At 46.6% G+C, this 21,693-nt stretch overlaps 2 long non-coding RNA genes across 2 annotated transcripts; one reads left to right on the top strand and one right to left on the bottom strand.

The window, feature by feature from the left end:
- The first annotated feature begins 4,418 nt into the window (after positions 1-4,418).
- Positions 4,419-6,440, top strand: LOC310842198. Its single transcript, XR_014562989.1, has 3 exons — positions 4,419-4,515; positions 5,480-5,611; positions 6,164-6,440. It is a non-coding gene; the product is annotated as an uncharacterized lncRNA (long non-coding RNA).
- Positions 6,441-19,794: 13,354 nt separating this feature from the next.
- LOC310842140 lies at positions 19,795-21,459 on the bottom strand. Its single transcript, XR_014562920.1, has 3 exons — positions 21,013-21,459; positions 20,614-20,745; positions 19,795-20,036 (listed from the first exon to the last, which is right to left on the bottom strand). It is a non-coding gene; the product is annotated as an uncharacterized lncRNA (long non-coding RNA).
- Positions 21,460-21,693: the final 234 nt, after the last annotated feature.

Genomic DNA, 21,693 nt, shown 5'->3' with positions numbered 1-21,693 from the left:
GAACCGCCTTGGAAAAGAGTCAGTTTGGAAGGATGATTCTGTTCTGGTTCGCATACTGTTGTGGAAACTGCAAATTATCTGGGCAGGCCTTTAACAGCCAGCTGAATTGAATGTCTCCCATTTCCCTGGCAAAAACACAAGGAGGACCCCACTGGCAGGCAATCCATTGAAGAATGACAGTTCTTAGAGATTCTTACAGTTTGTTTCAACTTTGCATTTCAATGTTTGATGAGTGCCAACCCCCTCCCCTGGGCTTATTAGTAAATAAATTATTATCCATATGTCGTTCTTCTATTTCCCATTTTTTTGGTTTTTTGGATGCTGAAGGTTATTGCCCCCTCATCAGTGACGAGCAATTATTCTTCAACATCTACTTTGTTGGACTGGTCATGTGGTTTAGATGCCTGATTATCGTCTTCCAAAGCAACTACGGTACTCCATTCCCAACTTCACAATGGAAAACATAATGATGGTGGACAACAAAAGAAATGTCCACTGTGGCAGAGAGCGAGAACGCCAGTCCTTGTCATTCCCAAGTCCTTGTTGGGATGGGGACCAAAGGGGGAAGATGGGAGATCTGGACACAGGTTGCATCGCAGCCTTCGCTAAACTGGTGCCCTCCAGATGTTAAGGACTACTGCTCCCATCTCCCTATGCAGGACCATGTGAGGCTGAGGCTGCTGGGAGCTTTGGGATTTCAATGCCACTTGTTTGTGAAAAGAGCCTCTCCTTGGTTTACAAAAGAGAGTGTGAGCTTGTGGGAAAGAGCAAGGGGTGCTGGACTACACAGGCCTTTGGGCTGGTCCGTTTCAGGGCTCTTCTCCTGCAAAGTCCATCAAATCCACATCTCATACCATCATGTCCACCTGGGCTTTCTCTCCATCATCTGCAACTCAATGGCTTGTCTCCAGATTCACAAATTGACTCCTGATTCCTCTCCTCTCCCTGGACAGTGGTGGAAATTGGTCTTTCACATTTCAGTGGCGCCTGGTGCAAGGACAAAATTCAGCACCCCTCCCCCCACACCTCATGTGGGAAAACACTGCCCTAAACCCATCTCTGCCCCAGGAACCACCAAAATCTGATCTGGAGAGTCATTCTAATCTTTAGAGCAGATTTTGAGGTGCCTGGGGGGAGTCTTCAGGAGAGAGGAGGGAAATGTCCTATACCAAGCAGAAATCTCTTTCCTGAACAGGACAGCAGCCTTGGAAACAGCCCAGTCATTCCAGCACCAAACTGTTCCATTGCCCTTCCATGCCCTCGATCAGACTCTATATCCATTTTTCCAAAGGAAGGGCAAGTTAAACCCTCTTTTTCCCAAATTTTCTGAATGTGTGTGTTATGCTGTTTGCATTTTACTTGTAGCGCTGAATCTGATATTGTTGGCAATTGCAGGCATTGGTATGAAATTGTGTGCACTGTTGTGAAGTTATGCGTCCGTGGGAGGGAGCTGGGGGCTCAAAAGTGAGGGTCACACTCTCATGTTATTCTGGGGGAGGAGTATTAGGGCCGGTTGTGAGCTGTTGGTGTGTGCTGTGTCCTGTCCTGTGAAACCTATGGGGCATCTGCTCATCTTTTGCAACCTACACAGACATGTGATGTCTTCAGCATCCTTTCCAGAAAGACTGAATTGCAAGATGCACCAGCCTGTGGTCTCACCGCTGAGTTCTGTTTCCTCACCATGTCTGGCTCCAATCAGACAAATATTGCTCCATGATCAGCAAATGTCCACAGACAGCAAAGGTGTGTGAAGTAAGAGGCAGCTGCTTCTGAGTAACACAGTAGAATTGGGAATTGGCCCAGATCAGAAGGAGGTTGTGGGAGGGGGAGAGAGAGGTGTGTGAGAATGGGGGACAGCAATGCCAGGTCAAAATGGAGCAAAATGGCATTTATCATAGAATCTTAGAGTTGAAAGGGACCCCGAGGGTCATCTAGTCCAAGCTAAAGAATCCCTGATAGGTGACAATTCTGTCTCTGCTTGATTACCTCCACTGAATAAGAGTCTACCACCATCTTTTTTTAAAAAAAAATAATTATTAGGTTTTACAGCAAATTTTGACATAATCACTGCTGGTAAAATAATCACAATATAAATCCCCACTTACCCCCTCCCCCATGATTTTCCCCAACTTCCCCTTCTGGTTTATAACACATTCATTTCTTCTACTTATCATCTAATCCCTAATGTAATAAAATGAACAATTATACATTATAATTATCTTCTTACTATTTTAACCACATATTCATGTTTTCTATTTATATTTTGTTGGTTGTAAGTGTTTAGTCAAACCCTGCAAGTGAGTCCATTTCCTTACATTGTTTCTTTAAATACATCACAAAAGGTTCCCAGTCTTTTTAAAAATCTCTATTGTCCTTATCTTTAAGTCAGCTTTGACATTTCAGCATATTCCATCTGTTTTTCTTGCCATTGTTCTTCTGTTGGCATTTCTTGGCTTTTCCGCCTTTGAGCTAATAAAGTTCTAGCTGCTGTTGTAGCATACATAAATAATTTCTTCTTGTCTTTTGGCAAATCCTGACCTGTAATGCCTTATAAAAAGTTTCTCCTCTTTCAACAAAGGTTATCTTAAACGTTCTTTTCATTTCATTACAGATCGCAACCCAATATTTTTTAATTATTTTACAATTCCACAACATGTGAAAGAATGTACCTTCCTTTTCTTTACAGAGTTCACCACCTTCTGAGGGAGTCCATTCCACAGTCAAACAAGTCTTACCCTCAGAAAGATCTTTCTAATGTTCAGTCAAAATCTCCATTCGTGGAATTTGAATCCATTGGTTTGGTCCCTACCTTCCGGAGCAGGGTAATAATAATAATAATAATAATAATAATAATAATAATAATAATAATAATTTTATTTATACCCCGTCCGTCCCATGTCAGAAAACCGGGCTCTGGGCGGCTAGCAACAAATCTATAACACTTAACTGATGCAACAACAACAACAAAAGCATAAAATACAGTATAAAATGTGAATAACAATAAATTCAAAAATCAATTTAGGGGGGAAATCCATCCAATAAACATTAGATGATCACCAGGGCTAGTGGCTAAATTAGTCCTAGTTCGGTCAGCGAGGAGACCAGGGGAGAATTAGCTGTGGGATCCCAGAGCAGGTAATCATCATAAAAAGGGGAGGGGGAGGGAAGGAAGGGGAATAAAAGATCAACTAATTCAAATTGAAAGCCAGGCGGAATAGCTCTGTCTTACAGGCCCGACGGAAGGAAGTCTGCTCTATCTTTCATGAGGCAGCCCTTGAGATATTTGAAGATGGTTCTCAGATCTCATTTTATCCAAGCTAAGCATGACCTACCCCATTCCTCCATTCCACCATTCCTCACCAGGCTGGATACTCTTGGTCACCCAGGTCATCAACATCCTTCTTAAATGGTGGTGCCCAGAACTGGGTGGGGAAAGGTGGAAGAGACACAGGTGTTTCATTATGGGAGGTAAGGTGGATTCATAGAGGAGTTTGATGGGGACATCGGGTGGAGCTGAGTGTCAGGAGATTCAGGAGAGATAAAAGAATGGACCTTTTCATTCAGCATATAGTTAAACTACGGAACTCACTCCAACAAGAGGCAGTGATGACCAGCCAGTTGCATGGCTTTCAAAGCAGATTGGGCAAACTCATGACTCGATATGCCTTTCAATGGCAACTTGCCAGGATGGCTTCTTCCTGCCTCTTCCTGGAAATGGCCCTTACGGCCACAGTTGTGACCAGCAGCCACCCGTATCCTACAAGGAAGGCCTTTACAAACTCATCTAAGGTGGAAGCTACCACTATGTTTGAAGGAGCAAAGTAAATACTTTAACAGTGTGCTGTGAAGGACCTCTTTTACAAATGCATCATCTGAATGAATTTTAACTCTGCAAAGGGCATTAGAAGAACTTTGCTGGATCAGGCCAATGGCCTGCAAGATTCAAGTATCTTGTTCTCACAGGAATAGCCAGAAGCCAACGGAAACAAAATTTGGTAGCAACAGCAACCCCCTTGCTTCTGATTCTGAGAAATGGAGTTCAGAGGCCAAGAACAGAGGGAGAACGTAGCCATGATGGCCAGTAGCCCGGATAGCGCTCTCCTCCAAGAAATAAAATATCTGTAATCTCAAGGCATTCTTGGGAAATTCCTTCATTAAGGGCACCATTTTAGAAACAACCCAATTCCCTCTCTTTGACTGTCAGTGAGGCTACCCAGGTTTGTGGTCATTCATCCATATGTGGTTTTGCACAAGAGCATTACTCAAATCTAGACAGCAATTCTCATCTTCTTCTGCCCCACAGGGATTGTGACATCTATGCTGCAAAAGACATTTGGTTTCCCACAAGATTTCAACAGCCCTCCAGGCACCCATAAGTAGAGGGACCTCTCCTTCCACTGTCAACTGCTCTTCCACTTGGCTTCAGGCATCTCCAGGATTCCCACCAACCTCCAGCCATGAAGATCTTCTGCCTCCTCTCTCTTGCCTTTCTCCTCCTGATGCTGGTGGCTCCAGGTATGGCCTTCTTCTCAGATGCTCCTTCTCTGAGCTCCACAGCTCCCCGCTTTATTCCTTTTAAACCTGCCTCTGAATACCACTTGCAGTGAATCCCAACGGGATGGGTGGGGAATTCTCTTGACCCTCTGTCCCCATTTAGAACTTCCCAAATGGGGCATCTGAATGGCCACTGTGACTCCAGGTTGATGGACTAGATGGGGCCCCTTTGACCTGTTCCAGCAGCCAAGCTCTTGGGATCTGATTGTCATTGCAATCCTAAAATATGGAATCTGAACCAAAGAAGCTGTTGCTATAAAATCTGCAATAACACATAATAATGATAATGATAATGAATTTTATTTATATCCCGCCCTCCCCAGCCGAAGCCGGGCTCAGGGCGGCTAACAGCAATAAAATAATACAACATTCTAAAATCATTTCATTAAAATTAATTCAACTCAAATTCATGGCAACCATTAGGCTGAAGTTCTGTGAAGATTGCTAAAGGAGGCATGGATTCAGCTTTGTGGTGGAGAAGAGAGTGGGTCAGTTTCCTGGGCAAAAGAACTTCTCTCTCCAAGATTTCCAGTGCCCCAAGGACACCAGTGATTGCCTTGGGTCAGCCCTCCTTCTGAAGGTGCAGGGGGGAAGGGGAGGGTCTCACTATCTATACCAGTCCCCTTTCCTGCATTCATCCTGCACCAGCCTCCCCCAACCTGGTGCCCTCCAGACATCCTGGCTTGACAACCATATGTCAGGAGTGCTCTGATGGTGTTTCCTGCTTTGCAGGGGGTTGGACTCGATGGCCCTTGTGGTCTCTTCCAATTCTATGATTCTATGATTCTATGATTGTTGAGGAACAAAGGGTGGAAGGTCTAGAAGGCCAGTCCTGGGAGATGGAGCAGCCTTCCCAGGTTGATCCTCTCCTTGGTAGTTGCTCCTTCCTCTCTTAGTTTGCTTTTCTCTTTCCTTTCCCCTGCAGATTTCACCGGAGCTCAACGTCCCACCCAGGATTGCCAGAACAATGGTGGCAGCTGCAGAAAAACCTGCAACAAAGGCGAGAAAGAGATTGGGAAGTGTTCGGGAGACAGGCGTTGCTGCAAGCGCAGCTAAGGTGAGTTATATGCAAAACCATACCTGTGTCTGGAAATTACTCTGTGGCATCTCAAAAAGACACGACCACAAAGGCCGGAGAGTTTCAGCTCTGCTTCTTCCCCCTGTCAATGACCCTAAACTGCCACGGGGGGGGGGGGGCACTCACTAAATTCTCCCAAATGACTGTTTTTGGTTTGGACCTTGAGAATTCCCTAAAGACATTTGGAGCCACTTGGACTTGAAAACAGGAGCTTGAGAACAAGCCCCATGTGAAAAAAGGTTTTTGAAAGCATAGAGGGCAGCCTTTGTCAAACAGGTGGCCACCAGATGTTTTGGATTATCAGCACCAGACTATGTAAGGAGGAATTTGAGTTTGGGATGGAGAACTCTCCCAACCTCTGCACATTCAGCAGAAAGTCACACTCTAACCAACTCAAACCACCACAACCACCATGAACTCCCAATTCTGATAGCATCCAGCTCTTTGGTCTTCAGGGGGTCCCTGGTCTGTTTTGAGCACCCTCCCACCAATATCCATGGTGTTTCCTCTCTTTATCATTTAACTCTACAGCAGACCCATCACGCATCACCTCTGATGAAAGGAAGACCACCCCGCTTCATCTCCGGAGATGCAGCTGGAGATGCCTTGACTGCACCTCTGCAGAAACCTCTTTGCTCACTGCTGCTGCTGCTGAAGGCGCTTCTGGGAAGGATCCATCACAGCCCAATCCTTTCTGCCCGTTTACTCCAGAGCAAATCCTGCAGTGCTCAGTGAGGCTGACATCTTTGTAACTGGGTTTAGGATTGGATTCCCCTGCTCATTTGCTTAAGCTTTTCCTTTCAATAAATGCAAGCATTGGAAACCTCTGTGTGGTGGTGCCTTGTATGAAAAGGGACGCTGGGTTGGGGTGGGGGCTCTGCCAGTTCCTCTCCATACTGTGACTTTTACTTGATTTGGGAGTAACTGGCAGGTGTTTCTGTGCAAACCAGTGGAACTGGGAATTGGCCCAGATCAGAAGAAGGTTCAGGGGGGTAGTTGGTGGCAGTGGGGGAAAGCAATGCTAGACACATCCCCTTTCAGGTCAAAATGGAGAAAGATTGTATTTACCATCAGAGAATCCTAGAATTATAGAGTTGGAAGGTTGACTGAGGGTCAACTAGTCCAAGCTAAAGAATCTCTGACATTTGGCCACCCAATCTCTGCTTAAAAGTCTCCACTGAAGGAGAGTCCACCACCTTCTCAGGGAGTCCATTCCACTGTCAAATAACTCTTTCCCTCAAAAAGATCTTCCTAATGTTCAGTTGGAATCTCCATTCATGGAATTTGAATCCATTGGTTTGGGCCCTACTTCCCAGAGCAGGAGAAAACTAGCTTGCTCCATCTTCCATATGACAACCCATAATATATTTGAAGATGAATATCATATCTCCTCTCAGTCTCCTCTTCTCCAGGCTAAACCTACCCAGCTCCCTCAACCATTCCTCATACGGCTTCATTTCCAGAGCCTTGATCATCTTGAACACCCTCCTTTGCACGCCTTGTCAATATCCTCCCTAAATTGTGGTGCCACAGAAAAAGGTGGAACCATTGCTAAATTAACATACATGAGGATTACTAAGGGGGGGTTGAATCACCTGGTGCCAAGGCCCCCAATTGTCAACAGATTGTAGGGGTGCAGAGTCTGCAGATTCTTGGTGTACCCTCAAGGGGTCCGAACTGCCAGGGAGCTCAAGATGGGGCACCCAGTTCTCCCCCTCTTCATTTCTTCCTGGCAACAACCCTGTGAGATAGGCTAGACTGAAAGGTAGTGACTGGCCCAGGGTAACCCAGTGAGCTTCATGGCTGGCTGGGAATTTAAGTCCTGTCTCCCATTCCTAAATATGACTGTCTCTTTAATACCTTAGACCACCGGGAACCTGATAACATTTCATTTAAGGCCAGAGCTGGATCTAGGGTAGGGTTACGAGATGTCCCCGTTTCCCGGGGACAGTCCCCAGATTTGTGCATAAGTCCCCAAACAAATTCCATCCCCGGAATGTCCCCGGATTTCATCCAATGTCCCCGGGAAACTCAGCAGCGGCAGTCTCAGCAGCCCGGAGCAGTTGGCTCTGGCTGGCTTCAGGAGCTGCTGGGAAGTCCCCATAGGATGGTGGTGCAGGGGCTCCAAGATGCAGCTTCCGGGCTGCCCCCACCTTCCCTGACCCCAGCAACTCAGCTGTGAAGGGAGGCTTCATGCTGCCTATCGGAGCAGCCGCCCAACTCCTACTTGCGTGCAAACAGGAGCGGGGAGGGGATCTCTCCCTTCCCAACTGAGGGATCCCTGCCCCCTCCTGAATGCACGCAAGTAGGAATGAGATTGGGGATGCCCCGATGGCCTCACCACCGCTGCTCTCGGCCCTCCTTCTCTGCCTTCCATGCCTGACCCACTGCGCACTGCTTCCTCACCACCACCACCGAAGAACCAACAACTCAGGGGCTGCCCAATCTCATCGAAAGAGGAGATAGAAGCCTTGGAGGAAGGGGAAACGTGGCGGTTGAGGTCAAGGCAGCGGCGGCCTCTCTGCCACTGCCACTGGTACAGCATCAATGTCCCAAACATGGAGTATTTATTCATTTAATTTTTTTATTATTAGCAATTTCAACAGAACACAACACAATCACATTATTTATTTATTTAAAGTGTCCCAGATTCATAGGAAAAAATAATAATCTGGTAACCTTAATCTAGGGAACAGCTGTAGTTGATCCTTTCAAATATGGGGAACGGGCTGTTCTACTTCTCCCAGCATGAAACCTGGAATCTCCAGTATCACGTCATGTCTGGGAAGCTCTGGCCTTCCAGATCCAATTCCCACCAGTGGCCAATGGTCAGGGCTGGGATCCAGAGTTGTTATGCAAGCAACATCTGTATCAAGCGGTCTGACCCTTCTTCATGCTTTGCACCTTAAGACTCACACCAAGGCAAATTTTAACCCTAGACCATATTTTTGCCCTCCACCCACAGCCTCATTTGCTTAATATCCAGCCCAAAGAAGTATTCTGCAGAACTCAAAAGCTTGTGCATTGTTTGGTGACCTGTAGTCAGTCAAGTAAAGGTATTGACTTATAATGGATATTGTATTTTAGTCCCTGGTCCGTGGTGGTATGATTCTGCTTCTGCTTCTGCTTCTGATTTGTTTAACATCCTTCATTTGTAGATTACGGGGCAGTTCACAACATAAAAAAAAGATAAAAAACACAAAATGCATCATAATAAAACAAAAGCAAATCCATATCTCCCCAAACCCGCAGGGGACATCATCCAATCACAGAAAATGCCCATGCCTGTGTTGCCACCCTCTGGACATCTTGGGGAGGAGGAACACAAAGAATGGCCTCAAATGATGATTTCAGGGTCTCAGTAGGTTCACATGGGGTGAGGGGCTCCTTGAGGAATTGAGGTATGATGAAATGTAAGAAAGAAAGGAGGGGGAGGAGAGTATCAGATGCATCAAATCTTGAGAGTAATGTGAATGTCACCCAGATGATGGGGTAGAAGAACTCACCTGAGGGGCATCACCTGTCCAGGGATGATCACAAGGTTTGGGCAGCTTCCAATCCACCTTTCCTTAAGAAGATACGATAGCCACCTTCAAATATTTAAAGGGCTTTCACACATTCGGGACTAAACATTCGGGAAAACTTTATAACAGTAGGAGTTATTTGACAGTGGAACAGTCTATCTCAGGAGGTTGTAGTCTCTCCTTCCTTGGAGGTTTGTAAGCAGAGGTTGGATGGCCATCTGTCATGGATGCTTCAGCTGAGATTCCTGGATTGCAGGGGACCCGACTTGCTGACCCTCACAGTCCCTTCCAACTCTACAAACCCATAATTCTATAAGACAGGGATGGGGATCCTATGAGAGCCACCTTCAAATATCTAAAGGGCTTTCACACAGAAGATGAAGCAAGCTTGTTTTCTGCTACTCTGGAAGGTGGGACCCGGACCAATGTCTTCAAGTTACAAGAAAGGAGATTCTGGCTAAACATTCGGAAAAACTTTCTGACAGTAGGAGCTATTTGGACAGTGCTTCAGCAGAAATTCCTGCATTGCAGGGGACCCAACTAGATGACCCTCACAGTCCCTTCCAACTCTACAAATCCATAATTCTATAAGACAGGGATGGGGATCCTGGAGGTTCTCCAGACAATGTGGAAGATACCTATGGCTACTCATCCCAATGCCTTTGTCCCCCCCTCCATTGTCATAGCAGGAGACTGTGGGAAGAAGGAGCACTCTTGGGCTGTGGTCCTGTTTGTGGGCATCTGGTTGGCCACTTTCAGAACAGCCAAGGAAGTTGGGAGGAGCTCAGACCTTCACCTGCCCTGTTTCAGGATATTACACACATGGAGGAATCTCATGTCTCCATGGAATCCTAACCACATATCCTTTCTTGTTATCTCTGCTTTTTGTATTTATGAGCTTCGCATATCATATATTACAGTCCAACAGAAAACAAGACCCAGCACACCTTTTCAGAACATGGACCTACACAAAGTTTTCCAATGTTTGCATTTATTAAAAAGAAGAAGCTAAAGCATTTTTGCAGGCAAACCAAATCCAAGCTCCAATCCCGAGCCCACTTACTAAGGAGTCAGGCCCCACTGGCCACAGAGGGGCTTCCTCATGAGTAGACAGGCAGACAGGACGCCTCCCTCTTGACTCCTTCCCAGCATCGCCTTCAGCAGCATCAAGCAAAGCGGTTTCTTCCCCAACAGAGATGGGGGTGCAGTCGAGGCAGCTGCACCTCAGAGGAGAGCAGGGTGGTCTTCCTTTCCCCAGAGGTCTTGCACCGGAGATCTGCAGAGTTACCCGCCCCCTGTGAGAGGATGGGACACTGTTAAAATGGGTGTTGGTGGTGGTTTTGAAAACCCAGACCAGTGACTCCAACTGGGGGCAGAAGAGCTCCTGTTGTCGGAGTTCAAATTGCACACAAAGGGTCTGTTTTGCAGAGGGTTGGACTAGATGACCCCTTCAGTCCCTCCCAATGCTACATTTCTATTCTATGATAGTAGGAGAGACCTCTGAGCATTTCATATATGCACTTGGGGGAATTTGAGTGGGGCTTGGCTGACACACACACTTTTTTTCTAATCAGGTTCCTTTTTCTTCTTCTTTATGCAAACAGCAACCCCGGGAGAGGACACATTTGAGGAGATCATTGTGTTGGTGTGCACCAAACTCTTTCCTTTTTTTAAAAAAAATAATTTTAATTAAAGTTTCCACAAATTTTTATCAGAACAAACAAAACATAAAAACATAACAATAAAAACATACAACACATATAATTTCGACTCTTAATTTCTTGTAACTTACTTTCCCGACTTCCTCATACCTCCCCTTTCTGCATTCTCATGTCTAATTAATTGTTCAACAAATCCCTCCCTTACTTTCAACTTAATTTTAATAACACTCATTTTCTTTTAACTTGACCATTACCGCTGTTAACCCCTAATTTTCTCATCCAGCATCAATCTAACATTCACTAATTTTTGAATATTTCTTTAGATAGTCTTTAAATTTTTTACAGTCCTCTTCTGCCGTTTCTCTTCCCTGGTCTCGGATTCTGCTCGTCATCTCTGCCAAACCCATATAGTCCATCACCTTCATCTGCCATTCTTCCACGGTGGGTAGATCTTGTGTCTTCCAGTACTTTGCGATGAGTATTCTTGCTGCTGTTGTAGCATACATAAAAAATGTTCTGTCCTTCTTTAACACCAATTGGCCGACTATGCCCAGGAGAAAGGCCTCTGGTTTTTTAGGGAAGGTGTACTTAAGTACCTTTTTCAGTTCATTATAGATCCTTTCCCAAAAGACCTTAATCCTTGGGCACGTCCACCAAAGATGAAAGAATGTTCCTTCAGTTTCTTTACATTTCCAACATTTATTATCGGGCAAATGATAGATTTTTGCAAGGTTGGCTGGGGTCATGTACCACCTGTAAATCATTTTCATAATATTTTCTCTCAAGGCATTACATGCCGTGAATTTCATCCCGGTGGTCCATAGCTTTTCCCAGTCAACAAACATAATATCCTGTGCCCACTTAATCATTGCAGATTTAACCGTTTCATCTTGTGTATTCCATTTCGACAGCAAATTATACATTCTTGACAAATTCTTAGTGCTGGGCTCTAACAGTTCAGTTTCTAATTTTGATTTTTCCACCTGGAAGCCGATTTTCCTGTCTATTTTAAAAACTTCCATTATCTGATAGTAATGAAGCCAATCTCTTACTTTCCCTTTTAGCTTCTCAAAACTTTGCACCAAACTCTTTCCTTCCAACTCTGCAATTCTGTGATTCAATAACCACCTTCACAGGGATGTTTCACACAGGTTTCCTTTGCTATTTGAGGAGGGTCAGCGACTGAGCCCCCACCCTCTCACACCAGGAAGAGCTGCCTTTTCAGCCAAGGGAGGCTAAGGGGAGTTGTGGCTGAGGGCTCAGAGAGCTTTCATGGGGATGGCAAGGGGAGGGGAAAGGGTTGTCACCCCCCAGTGTGCACACTAATATTATTCCAGCTCACAGTGGATGTAAAGATTAAGAGAGAAGTGGAGTGGGGGGGGCAGAGAGATGAGTCACATGCATGAAACATAGCTGACTTATTTTCCAGGAAAACTAAGAACTAACTACGGCAGCACACCCAGGGACGAATAGTACAATGAAATAGTAGTGTTAGGGGCGGACGGCACCAAACAGTTTGCACTATCCCTCCCTGCTGTTGACATCTCTGACGGCAAGAACGTTGGCCTCTGGTGAAATCTGGAGTAAGAAAAAGAAGGCTTTGAAGGCTCTGTCTCTCAGGACTGTCCTTCTACACCTTCCACAACTTCTTCCACAATGGCCCTGCTGCCTTGGACACCTTTGTAATAGAACAGCTACTTTGAGATCTTGTCTAGAATGTCCTGGGAGATTTACACAATGTGGTGTGCTGCCACATACACCCGGACAACACCATTACTGGCCCCAACAACATCACACATACCATCTCGGGACTATTTAATTGCTCATCATCTAACATTGTGTATGCCATCAAATGCCAACAGTGTCCTTCAGCTCTCTATATTGGACAAACAGGCCAAACCTTACGCCAAAGGATAAACGGACATAAATCTGACATCAGGAATCACAAGACTGAGAAACCAGTAGGAGAACACTTCAATCTCCCAGGACATTCTAGACAAGATCTCAAAGTAGCTGTTCTTTTACAAAGGAATTTCAGAAATAGACTGGAAAGAGAAGCTGCTGAATTGCAACTTATTACCAAACTTAAAACCATAGAGAAACCTGGTCTGAACAAAGACATTGGATTCTTATCTCATTATACATGACAAAGCCATTTTTCACCTTCTCACCCCTTGCTTTTTCCTGTAAGACCTATTACAGTCGTTAAGAGTCGTCAACAGGCTCATCACAGCTATCTGCCAATCACTCATTCCCACCACCCTTCTGAGTAATACCCCTCCCCCACCTTCTCACTATATAGAAGGGTCTGGTGACTTCTGTTTCAGTGTATCTGAAGAAGTGTGCATGCACACGAAAGCTCATACCTAGAACTAACTTAGTTGGTCTTTAAGGTGCTACTGGAAGGAATTTTTTGTTTAGAATGTGAGTGAGTAAACTCTTTTTATACTTTTATAGAAGACTGTGCCATGTCTTATATTTTATGAGGGAATAAGGAGAAAATACTGTACGTTATTATAGAGGCTTTAGCGAGCCTGAGCAAACACATCCAATGTGAGTTTAAAAAGGGAAAAGGGGAATCTTACTCTGCTAAATTGTGAACTTGTTAAACCAAATAAAACAATATATCCTCTCCTGCATCCCTGACCATTCCCACAAATCATGCTGCTATTACTATTGTTATGTGTTCTTGCCCCTCTGTCTCTTCATCACATTTCCAAAGACATTGTTTCCAACTGCCCTCAAAATTCTGGGACTTTCACAGAAACCCTTAAGTCACCTTGGCTTCTCACTTTCTCATGATGAGTCCCAAATTCCCACCTTTGTGGAGAGGTGTGCTAACTTGAAATGGCTTCACATAGGGGAAAGCAGCAGGAAGAGAAAGGGGGGTGAGGTGGGTGTTGTGTGTCAACAGCATCTGGTGGAGGCCACCACACTGGCTACAGATTCCCCCCATTGAATTTGTCTCCCAACTGCCACTGCTGCCCTTTTCTGGTCAATGCTGGTGGCCATCCCAAAATATCACTCAAAGGCAACTCCTATCTTCATCTTTTTCCGGACACTGTTTGAGCACTGTCCTGCTCTCTGTTTGTGTGTTTGTGTGTTGTGCTGATTTTATGGTATTTGTGTTGCTTGATGCTTCATTTTAATATTTCTGGTTGACACTGGTTTAAACCTCTGTGCATTATTGAGAATATATGGGGGGAACTACAAAACGTGGGCACCTAAAAGCAAGGCTTTTATATTAAAATTTGGAGATGGGGGAGAAGTATCAGTGCCAGTCGTGAGCTGTTGGTCTGGGCTGTGCCTGTAACATTTAGAAGGCAGTTGCTGGTCTTTTGCAATCTCCACAGAGATGGGCCCCAGGAGATGTCTTCAGCATCCTTTCCCAAGAGCCTGAAGTTCAAACCCAGCAGGCAAGGTGGGGAACCTGTGGTCACAGGGCTAAGTCCCATTTCCCCACCTGGTCTTGCTTCAAGTAAACGGACAAGCCTTGCTCCATCGGATGCCCACAGGCAGCAAAGTTGGGTGAAGCAACTGCCAGATTCAGCCCAATGAACTTGGGAATGAGGCCAGATCAGAAGGTAATATTGGGGGACAGTGCATGGGATTGGGGAGCAGCAATGCCAAAGACATCCCTTGCAATGCAAACAGATTCAGGGATGGAGAAAAGGGGCAAAAAGCAGACGTGAGGATTCCTTGAAAATATTCTTACACTGCACCCAAATTGCTGAGCTTGGGGAAAACCCAGGAGTTTCAGTGTTGCCCAGAGCTTGGTTTCCTTGAAGGTGAGTGGAGACTTTGGTGTATTTAGGTGATAAGATTTTTAATGAACATACAGAGAGAGGCTGAGCATAAAATGGATGAGATCACAACATTAACACCCCCAAATCATCCTTCTCAGTTTATCACAGCTTTGGGTCCCCTACACAGCAAACAGGAATCTGTGTCTCCAGCTTCCAGGCTGCTTCCAACTCAGCTCTCACACAGCTCATGGGCTCAGGAGCAAAATATCTCAAGGACGGCCTCTCCGTATGAGCTGACTTGGACCCTGAGATGATCGTCAGAAGCCCTTCTTCGTGTGCCTCCTTCGCAAGAGGTTTGGAGGGTGGAAATGAGAGAAGAGGACTTTTCTGTGGTGGCTCCCTGTTGATATTTGTCCATTGGCTCAAATATCCCCTCAACCCAGCACACCTTTTCACAACATGAACCAACACAAAGGTTTCAAATGCTTGCATTTATTAAAAAGAAAAAGATAAAGCATTTTCACAGGCAAACCAAATCCAAGCTCCAATCCCGAACCCATTTACTCAGGAGTCAGGCCTCCCTGTTCACAGTGGGGCTTACTCATGAGTAGACAGGCAGACAGGATGGCTCCCTCTTGACTCCTTCCCAGCATCGCCTTCAGCAGCATCAAGCAAAGCGGTTTCTTCCCCAGCAGAGATGGGGGTGCAGTCGAGGCAGCTGCACATCAGAGGAGAGCAGGGTGGTCTTCCTTTCCCCAGAGGTCTTGCACCGGAGATCGGCAGAGTTACCCCCCCCCCACCTGTGAGAGGATGAGACACTGTTAAAATGTGTGTTGGTGGTGGTTCTGAAATCCCCAGCCAGTGACTCCAACTGGGAGACAGAAGAGCTGCTGCTGTCACAATTCAAACTGCACACAGAGGGTCTGTTTTGCAGAGGGTTGGACTAGATGACCCCTTCAGTCCCTCCCAACCCTACATTTCTATTCTGTGATTGTAAGAGAGACCTCTGGGCATTTCCTGTATGCACTTTGGGGGGGGGGTCTGAGTGGGGCATGGCTGCCATACACACTATTTTCTAATGTGGTTCTTTTCCTTCTTCTTTATGCGAACAGCAACCCCAAGAGAAGACACATTTGAGGAGATCATTGTTTGTGTGCTGGTGTGCATTTAACCCTTTCCCTCCCAGCCAATGGAATTTCTCTTCCAACTCTACGATTCTGTGATTCAGTAACCACCTTCACAGGGACATTTCACACAGGTTGCCTTTGCTATTTGAGGAGGGTCAGCGACTGAGTCCCCACCCTCTCATGCCACGAAGAGCTGTTCTTTCAGCCAAGGCAGGCTAAGGGGAGTTGTGGCTGAAAGGGTTGGAGACCTTTCATGGGGACAACAAGGGGAGAGGAAAGGGTTTTCAACCCCCTGTGCACACATTAATATTGTTCCCCTTAAACTGGCTGGAAAGGTTAAGAGAGGGAGGTGGAGGCAGGGGACAGAGCGATGAGTCTCATGCATTTGGGTTCATGAGACTAATGTTTTGTCACAGCTAAGACTGGATTTAGCTCACCTTAACGGCAACACATTAGGACAGATGAACACATAAAAAGTGGCTTCGGGCACCATCTTATGCATTTCCCACCGATACGTTCACATATCGGAACAGCAACTTTGGCTCTGGTGAAATCTGGAGGAAGAAAAAGAAGACTTTGAAGGCTCTGTCTCACAGGAGTGTCCTTCCACAACTTCCACAACTTCTTCCACCATGGCCCTGCTGGCTTGGACACCTGGAGGGCACCAGGTTGGGGAAATCTGGTGCAGGAAGAATGCAGGGCTGGAGCAGAGAGTCAGTCCCTTCTGCTGCCTCCCTGCACCTTCAGGACAGGGTCGAGGCAAGGTGGTAGGGAAGGCTGCGTCAGAGTCACTGGCTTCCCTGGGCGGCCACTGGCAAACTGGGAGAGAGAAGCCCCCTTGCCCAGGAAACTGGCCTTTTCTTTTACTCACTGGCCTTTTCTTTTACAAAAGGCAAAGCTGAGTGTGCTGAAGCGCATTATTACAAGTTTGAAAGCTTCCGTGGATCTTATAAAGGATGTAATCAGAAGAGACTGACTGGTGGATCTGCCCAAAGGGGGCCCATCTAGTCCAGTAGCCTCTTCTCACAATGTCCAACCTAAAGTCCCATTTGGGAAACTCTCCACCAGGACAGAGGAGCAAGATCCCACCTCTTTGGGAGTCACAGCAAGTGATGTTCAAAGGCAGGTTTAAATTGAATAAAGCTGAGAGCTGGGAAGCTGCTCAGAGAAGAAGCATGTGAGAAGAAGGCTTTACCTGGAGCCACCAGCATCAAGAAGAGGACAGCCACAGAGAGGAGGCAGAAGATCTTCATGGCTGGAGGTTGGTGGGAATCCTGGAGATGCCAGAAGCCAAGTGGACTGGGGAAGGAAGGATGATACAAATTATAGGTGCCTCGAGGACTGTTGAAATCTAGTGGATTGCCAACCGTCATTTGCAAGATGCATGTGGCAAGCCCTGAGGTTCATGCGCTCTGAGGTTCATGAGGTTCTGAGCTTCAGCATTGGAAGATACCCCAAGTGTCATCTAGTCAAACCCCTGCAATGCAGGAATCTCTTCAGCCCATCCAACTTCAGCTTCAAAAAATGGGCACCCAAAGGTGATGGCAAGGCTTTTTAATTTAATTTTGGAGAAGGGGAGAAGTATCAGTGCCAGTTGTGAGCTGTTCGTCTGGGCAGTGCCTGTATCATATGGAAGCAGTTGCTGGTCTTTTGCAATCTCCACAGAGATGGGGCCCATGAGATGTCTTCAGCATCCTTTCCCAAGAGCCTGAAGTGCCAACCCAATAGGGAAGATGGGGAACCTGTGGTCACAAGGCTAAGTCCCATTTCCCCACCTGGTCTTGCTTCAAGTTAACGGACAAGTGTTGCTCCATCGGATGCCCACAGGCAGCAAAGTTGGGTGAAGCAACTGCCAGATGCAGAACAGTGAACTTGGGAATGAGCCCAGATCAGAAGGTGATATTGGGGGACAGTGCATGGGATTGGGGAGCAGCAATGCCAAAGACCTCCCTTGCCATGCAAACATATTCAGAGATGGAGCTGGAGAAAGGGGGGGGAAATAACACATGTGAGGATTCCTTGATAATATTGTTATGCAACACCCAAATTTCTGAGCATTGAGAAAACCCAGGAGTTCCAGTGTTTGCCCAGAATTCAGTTTCCTTGAAGGTGAGGCGCTCGATTCCTGTTTATGAAACATGCAGTCTTGTATAGGGAAGTTTTAAAAGTTTAATTTTTAATGTGTTTTGATGTTTCTATACATATTTTGAGCCACCCATGGACCTTTCCAACTCTACTATTCCAGGATTCTATGATAAATGCCATTTTGCTCCATTTTGACCTGGCATTGCTGTTCCCAACTCTCACTCACCTCTCCCCCCCCCCCCCAAAGTCCTTCTGATCTGGGCCAATTCCCAATTCCTCTGTGTTTCACGGAAGCAGTTGCCTGTTACTTCACACACCTTTTCACCCTGTGGACATTCGCTGATCATGGAGCAATATTTGTCTGACTTGGAGCCAGATATGGTGAGGAAACAGAACTCAGCCGTGAGACCACAGGCTCCCCACCTTGCCTGCTGCATCTTGCACTTCAGTCTCTTGGGAAAGGGTTGAAGACGTCCCATGTCTGTGTAGGTTGCAAAAGATGAGCAGATGCCCTGGAAGTTTCACAGGACAGGACACAGCACAGACCAACAGCTCATGGCTGGCACTAATACTCCTCCCCCAGAATAACATGAGAGTATGACCCTCACTTTTGAGCCCCCATCTCTCTCCCTTGGACCCATAAATTCACAACAGTGCACACAATTTCATACCAATGCTTGCCATTGCCAACAACATCAAAACCAAGTGTTGATTCAGCACTACAAGTAAAATGCAAACAGCATAACACACACATTCAGACCTGTCAGGGAACTGCCATCGGAGCCAGAGGCGGAGGGAAGGCTCCAGAGGGATGCCGGAGAGGGTCCCAGAAGGGAGAGAGGCAGCCCATCTGCTGGGGAAGGAAATCAGCGTAACACCAGTGGAGAAGGGGGGCAGATGGGGGAATGGGAGAGGAGGCTCCAGGACTCTTCACCGGAGACCAGCGGGGAGAGCACGGGTCCTCCGCTGCCCACACCCTCCCTGTGCAGAAGACTTCCGCGCAGGGAGAGTAGGAGGAGACTTGGCGTCAAAGAACTTCTTTGCTGGAAGAAGTTCAAGAAATGCCCACTGACGGATTCTGCCAGCGACTGAGACAGCCACGAAGTGAAGGGCTGTCCAGACAGAAAGGGTTCAACCAGGTAACCTAGCCAGGAGTGGCAGCAACTTACGCACGAGCAACCCCTAGATCCATTACAAGACCATTTGGAAAAAGAGAGTAAAACCTTCCCTTTCTTTGGAAAAATGGATATGGAGTCTGATCGAGGGCATGGAAGGGCAATGGCACAGTTAGGGGCTGGAATGATTGGGCTGTTTCCAAGGCTGCTGTCCTGTTCAGGAAAGAGAATTCTGCTTGGTATAGGACATTTCCCTCCTCTCCCCTGAAGACTCCCCCAGGCACCTCAAAATCTGCTCTAAAGATTAGAATGACTCTCCAGATCAGATTTTGGTGGTTCCTGGGGCAGAGATGGGTTTAGGGCAGTGTTTTCCCACATGACGTGTGGGGGAGGGGTGCTGAATTTTGTCCAACTGGACATTAGGAAGATTTTTTGATGGAAAGAGATGTTTGACCATGGAATGGACTCCCTCAGAAGGTGGTGGACTCTCCTTCAGTGGAGAATTTTAAGCAGAGAATGGATGGCCATCTGTCTTTAACTTGGATGAGTTGACCCTCAGGGTCCCTTCCAACTCTATAATTGTAGGATTTTATGATGATAATTGCGATTTTGCTCCATTTTGACCCAGAAGGGGATGTGTCTAGCAGTGCTTCTCCCCCCTCCCACCAATGGCCCCTCTCAACCTCCTTCAGAACTGGGCCAATTCCCAATTCTACTGTGTTGGTGTACAGAAGCACCTGTCAGTTACTCCCAAATCAAATCAAAGTCACAGTATGGAGATGAAATGGTAGAGACCCCAACCCAAGCTGGTGCCCCTTTTCATACAAGGCACCACCACACAGAGGTTTCCAATGCTTGCATTTATTGAAAGGAAAAGCTAAAGCAAATAGGCAGGCAAATCCCATCCTCAACCCAGTTACAAAGATGCCAGCCTCACTGAGCACAGCAGGACTTGTTCTGGAGTAAATAGGCAGAAAGGGTTGGGCTGTGACAGATCCTTCCCAGAAGCGCCTTCAGCAGCAGCAGCAGCAGCAGCAGCAGCAGTGAGCAAAGAGGTTTCTGCAGAGGTGCAGTCAAGGCAGCTGCATCTCCAGAAATGAAGCGGGGTGGTCTTCCTTTCGTCAGAGATGATGCATGATGGGTCTGCTGTAGAGTTGAACAATAAAGAGAGGAAACACCATGAATACGGCTGGGAGGGTGCTCAAAACAGGCCAGGGACCCCCTGAAGACCAAAGAGCTGGATGCTATAAGAGTTGGAATTTCATGGGGTTGGAGAGTTGGCTCAGACCTTAGCTCAGCTGGTTAGATTTGGTTAGAGTGTGAGCTTCTGAATGTGAAGAGGTTGGGAGAGGTATCCATCCCAAACCCAAATGCCTCGCTGCACTGTCTAGGGCTGATGATAGATATAACCCAAAACATCCAGTCAGCACCTGGTTGACAAAGGCTGCCCTCTAGGCTTCCGAATAACATATTTTACATTGGGCACAGTTCTCTGGCTTCTCTTTTCCAAGTTCCTAGAGTCAAGTAGCTCCAAATGTCATCAGGGAATTCTCAAGATCCCCAAACAGTGAATTTAGCCTTAGGGAGAATCTAGCAAGTGCTGTTAAGGGTCAAAGACAGGGAGAAGAAGCAGAGCTGTAACTCTCCGGCCTTTGGGGTCCTGTCTCTTTGAGATGCCACAGACGTATTTCCAGGCACAGGTATGGTTTTGCCTATAACTCACCTTAGCTGCGCTTGCAGCAACGCCTGTCTCCCGAACACTTCCCAATCTCCTTCTCGCCTTTGTTGCACGTTTTTCTGCAGCTGCCTCCATTGTTCTGGCAATCCTGGGTGGGACGTTGAGCTCCAGTGAAATCTGTAAGGGAAAGCGAAGAGAAAAGCAAACTAAGAGAGGGAGATGCAGCTAAGAGCCTGGCTGCTGGAATCAAGTCCATCAACCTGGTTTCACAGTGGCCATCCAGATGCCCAATTTGAGAAGTTCTAAAGGGGGACAGAGGGTCAAGAGAATTCCCCACCCATCCCTTTGGGATTCCCTGCAAATGGTATTCAGAGGCAGGTTTAAAAGGAATAAAGTGGAGAGCTGTGGAGCTCAGAGAAGAATGATCTGAGAAGAAGGCCATACCTGGAGCCACCAGCATCAGGAGGAGGAAGGCGAGAGAGAGGAGGCAGAAGATCTTCATGGCTGGAGATTGGTGGGGTCCTGGAGATGCCTGAAGCCAAGTGGAAGAGCAGTTGACAGTGGAAGGAGAGGTCCCTCTACTTATAGGTGGATGGAGGACTGTTGAAACCTTGTGGGAAGCCAAATGTCTTTTACAGGATAGATGTCACAATCCCTGTGGGGCAGAAGAAGATGAGAATTGCTGTCTAGATTTGAGTAATGCTCTTGTGCAAAACCACATATGGATGAATGACCACAAACCAGGCTAGTGTCACTGACTGACAAAGAGAAGCAGAGAGAGTTGTTTCTGAAATTATGGCATTGGAGAATTAATTTCCCAGCTATGCATTGAGTTTACCATGAAGTTAATAGAGGAAAAGCACGTTCTTGGAGGAGAAGGCTATCAGGGCTCCCGGCTCCCAGGGCAATTTTCCTTCCACTGCTTCAGTCTCTGAACTCCAGTTGCTCACAATCACAAGCGGGGGAAGGCTGTTTCTCATATGTGTGTTTCTAGTAGCCTTCTTGTTACCATTCCCAAGAATGGTTGACTCTTGTAGGCTGCTGGTCTGATCCAGCAGGGATCTCCTTATGCCCTTTGCAGAATTAAGGTTTCTTCAGATAATGCATTTGAAAAAGATCCTTCAC

This window comes from Podarcis gaigeae, assembly GCF_964106915.1.
Source record: "Podarcis gaigeae genome assembly, chromosome: 3".
In the NCBI taxonomy this organism is placed as follows: Eukaryota; Metazoa; Chordata; class Lepidosauria; order Squamata; family Lacertidae; genus Podarcis; species Podarcis gaigeae.
The sequence above is the reverse complement of the archived record's forward strand: the minus strand, read 5'-3'. Positions and strand labels throughout refer to the sequence as shown.